Below are 5,081 nucleotides of genomic sequence, written 5' to 3' on the forward strand. Positions count from 1 at the left end.
CAAACATAAATAATTCTTGCTAGTGATAGACTGATTTGCTCAAACTTCTGGTTTTAGCTTTACTTTTTGCTTCTTCTGTGAGACTCTTTGTTGTTGTTGTTAGTTGTGAAGTCGTGTACTACCCTTCGCAACCCCATGGACAACGTTCCTCCAAGCCTTCCTGTCCTCTACCATCTTCTGGAGTCCATTTAAGCTCACTCCTACTGCTTCAGTGACTCCATCCAGCCACCTCATTCTCTGTCGTCCCCTTCTTCTATTGCCCTCAATCTTTCCCAGCATTAGGCTCTTCTCCAGTGAGTCCTTCCTTCTCATTAGGTGGCCAAAGTATTTGAGTTTCAACTTCAGGATCTGGCCTTGTAAAGAGCAGCCAGGGTTGATCTCTTCTAGGACTGACCGGTTTGAACACCTTGCAATCCAAGAGACTCACAGGAGTCTTCTCCAGCACCATAGTTCAAAGGCCTCAATTCTTTTGTGCTCAGCCTTTTTTATGGTCCAACTTTCACAGCCATACATTGCAACTGGGAAAACCATGGCCTTGACTATACACACTTTTGTTGGCAGGGTGATGTCTCTGCTTTTTAGTATGCTGTCTAGATTTGCCATAGCTTTCCTCCCCAGGAGCAAGCGTCTTTTAATTTCTTGGCTGCAGTCCCCATTTGCGGTGATCTTGGAGCCCAGGAAAATAAAATCTGACACTACCTCCATTTCTTCCCCATCTATTTGCCAGGAATTGAGAGGGCCAGATGCCATGATCTTGGTTTTCTTAATGCTGAGTTTCAAGCCAGCTTTTGCACTCTCCTTCTTCACCCACATCAAGAGGCTCTTTAGTTCCTCTTCACTTTCTGCCATTAGAGTGGTATCATCTGCATATCTTAGGTTGTTGATATTTCTCCTGGCAATCTTAATTCCAACTTTTGATTCATCTAGCCCTGCCTTTCTCATGATGTGCTCTGCATATAAGTTAAATAGACAGGGCGACAGAATACAGCCTTGCCAGACTCCTTTCCCAATTTTGAACCAATCAGTCATTCCGTGTCCAGTTCTCACTGTTGCTTTTTGATCCGCATATAGGTTTCTCAAGAGACAAATAAGATGATCTGGTACTCCCATCTCTTTAAGAACGTGCCACAATTTGATGTGATCCACACAATCAAAGGCTTTAGCATAGTCAATGAAGTAGTAGTAGATGTTTTTCTGGAACTCCCTAGCTTTCTCCATGATCCAGCGTATGTTGGCAATTTGATCTCTAGTTCCTCTGCCTCTTCGAAATCCTCCCTGTACTTCTGGTAGTTCTCGATCCACATACTGCTGGAGTCTAGCTTATAGGATTTTAAGCATAACTTTACTTGCATGTGAAATGAATGCAATGGTGCGATAGTTTGAACATTCTTTGGCATTGCCTTTCTTTAGAATTGGAATGTAAACTGACCTTTTCCAATCCTGTGGTCACTGTTGAGTTTTCCAAATTTGCTGGCAAATTGCACTTTTACTGCATCGTCTTTTAAGATTTTGAATAGCTCAGCTGGAATACTGTCACCTTCACTAGCTTTGTTGTTGCTCAAATTTCCTAAGGCCCATTTCACTTCACATTCTAGGATGGCTCGAGGTCAGTGACCACTCCATCGTGATTAGCTGGGATGTTAAGCTCATTCTTGTATAGTTCTTCTGTGTAGTTTTGCCATCTTTTCTTAATCTCTTCTGCCTCTGTTAGGTCCTTGCCATTTTGGTCCTTTATCATGCCCATCTTTGCATGAAACGTTCCCTTCATATCTCCAATTTTCTTGAAGAGATCTCTGGTCCTCCCTATTCTATTGTCTTCTTCTATTTCTTTGCACTGTTCATTTAAGAAGGCATTCTTATCTCTTCTAGCTATTCTCTGGAATTCTGCATTCAGTTGGGTGTATCTTTCTCTTTCTCCCTTGCCTTTCGCTTCCCTTCTTTCCTCAGCTATTTGCAAAGCTTCCTTAGACAGCCATTTTGCTTTTTTGCATTTTTTTTCTTTGAGATGGTTTTAGTTGCTACCTCTTGAACAATGTTGTGAACCTCCGTCCATAGTTCTTCAGGCACTCCTTCTAATCAAGAGAAATGTCTTAGAATCCTTATTATGAAATCCATAAGATGAAGCAAAGGGAAGTGAATGACCATTCTGTTATCAATATGCAGCACATCTGTGTAATATTATAGATAACATCACCAGCCATGTTACTCAATAGAAATTTCTCACACATTTGTTAGAGAAATCACATTCTTCTCCTCTGTCAAGGCTAATAATTTTAATTCAGCAAGGCTGTTGCACAAGATATCTGTATAGATACTGTAACTCAGATATTTTCTTTAGAATATTTCTAAGGGCTTGGTAAATTATGCTCTGCAATATTACAATAACAATGAGGCAATCTGTGCTCACCTAGCATCCAATTCCAGAGCCATGGGAAGCAACTCTGAAAAGCTTTGCACATCCCTGAACTGGCACCTGGGAACTAGAATAGGCTGTAATAGCTTTGAGCAACTGGAGAAAAAAGTTGATGAAACTTTCAGAGAAAGGAAACAAATCTCAAACCCAAATAAAAAATTCTATATAAATTGTCTCTTGCTTTAAGAACTTTGGGTTATGCCTAGAGTGAAAGTCCCATGCATATTACAACAAAGCAATCCTATATTATGATACAAATTAATATTAACTTGAAAAATACTTGACAAATCCAGAAGACAATAATATAAGTAAAAGTCAAGGTGCTAAAATGGATTAAGGACAAATTACTTTAGAATCTCTAAATATTTTTAGAAATTCAGTGAAAAGCATTGGAAAGTGCTTTAAGGGGTTGACTAAGTTTGAGTTAGTGTGTCTCTTAAAACAGGGCTTTTCAACCAGTGGTACGGGTACCACCTGTGGTACATTGGCACCTGGCAGGTGGTATGTGACCATCCTAGAAAAGTGGTAGCAGGGGAGGGGAATGAGCTGAACCGGTGGTAGCACCGCACAAGCTTGAGTGAGAGATGGCTGGAGCTGCAGGGCTGCTGGAGCTCGGCGCTGATCCTGGTGCTTCTGCTGAGCCCAGAAGAAGCGCCGATCACCTGGAATGTTGCAGCATCTCCAGGTCTTGTGATTTACATTCAGATGCTTGGCAACTGATTCATATTTATGACGGTCACAGTGTCCCAGGGTCATGTGAAGTGACCAAAACCTGCTGCAACCACCCAGCAGATGGGGGGAATAAAAACCAAACACCCCCCACCCCACCCCCGCTGTCAATCCTCAACAGAAATGCTCACAACAATAAAAACCTCAGACAGGAGGAAGAGCGCAGCCGGGCGGGTAGGCAGGTGTCTTGCTCGGCTGTGCCTTGCGGGGCATTTTTTTCAGTGCTATTGTAACTTTGAACAGTTACTAAGCGAACTGTTGTAAGTCGAGGACTGCACTTCATCACTTTTTTCCTTTTTTGGGGGGGGGTCATCAAGTTTTTAACACCTTGCGAGGCGACTGGTGGTACTCGGATATTGCCATATCCTAAAAGTGGTACAATGGGTGAAAAGGTTGAAAAGCCCTGTCTTAAAAAGGCCATAAGTTTCTTCCATTTTTACCCAAAAGCTTTAAAAATGGGGATGCTTCAATGAGTAGTAGAGGTTGTGACTTTGCTGTGAATACATGATAACTTAATTATAACTCCACTCTTGAATTATTATTTATTTTAGGATATTTTCCCTATCATTCAGCTGAAACCTACTTTTCTGTGTTGTGAATTGTTTTGAGAAACCCTTCTTTAAAATTCATACTTTATCTTTACATTTCATTCATGGTGAAATAAAATAAAGGTTATATTAATAATATCTAATCCCAGGTTCTAGGATTGTGTCTTGAAAACAAATGTGTCATAAGCATTCTGTCTGTGTCTCTCCCCGTCTCCTCCCCAGATTTCTGTCCTATTTGACTTCTTGCATTTAAATAATAATAATCTTCTGCTTGAGAGTGTGAGCACATGCCTTTGGATGGGGGTGGAAGGGTAAGTGGTAAGAACAGGAAGCCAACTTTTGGGCTGCTTCAGCTCATGTTACAGCCCTACTTGGAGTGGATGAGCTTGTTGCTGTGACTCTTGCCCTCATTTCTACTAGGCTCCTCTAATGCATTCTACAACTGGTCCGGAATGCAACATCCTGTTTGTTGGCAGATGCTCAATGCTATAACTTTATCCCACCTGCACTATTTGTCAATTGTTTTCCAAGTGCAACTCAAAATGTTGATTTCGCATATGAAGTTTCACCTATGAAGTATTTACCTATATAAATAGTTGTGTGAATATTTCTATAACTTTTGATGATTAACCAGCATTAGTTGCAAGATGTGATAGTATGAAAAAATTCATAAATAAATAATTAATCTTACATGATGGAATGGAAGGTAGCATTCTAATAAGCTGGTATTTTGTTATGTTCCGTTTGGCAACAATTGTGAAAGAGCAAACTTTTAAAGAAATGATTCTGTGGGAGCAGTTAAAATGTTTTTTACACATTCCAAAAGTATCAGTCCCAAAAGTTTAGGGATTCTCTATGATAAATTATATAGTTATAAGAGACATTTTCCTGTCTTTTAAAATAAATAACATGAGAGTAAAATGCAGCTCTTCAAAGAAAATTAATGTGTATATGCAGAAGAAATAATGACGAATCTTTATTGTGGAACAATTCTTCATTATTTTCCATTTTTCTCCATTTCTCATGCATATTTATACCTGAAATATTCTACATTCTACAATGGGAAAAGGGTCTTTTTTTTCCTGGGGCTGAAAAATAACTGAAGGGAAAAGGATAAAGGCCATCTCCCATCCCACCAATTGTCTATTACTTTTGATTGAAGCATCCTAAAATTACTTTTAATTGCATCACCTCCAAAGCCAGGGAAAAGTTAAATGACCTAAGTGCACTAAGCAGTAGCCATAGGACATGCACTTTATTGTTGGTAACCGTTCTGTTCTATTTGCCTCTATACTTTCCTGACTGTAAAATTAGACTCTAACTTTCTCATAACACACTTTATTTTATTATTTGCTTGTATTCTTTGTAATTATTTCTTCCTAGCATGAGAA

Source organism: Protobothrops mucrosquamatus, unplaced genomic scaffold, assembly GCF_001527695.2.
Source record: "Protobothrops mucrosquamatus isolate PMUCROS unplaced genomic scaffold, P.Mucros_1.0 scaffold905, whole genome shotgun sequence".
Taxonomy (NCBI): Eukaryota; Metazoa; Chordata; class Lepidosauria; order Squamata; family Viperidae; genus Protobothrops; species Protobothrops mucrosquamatus.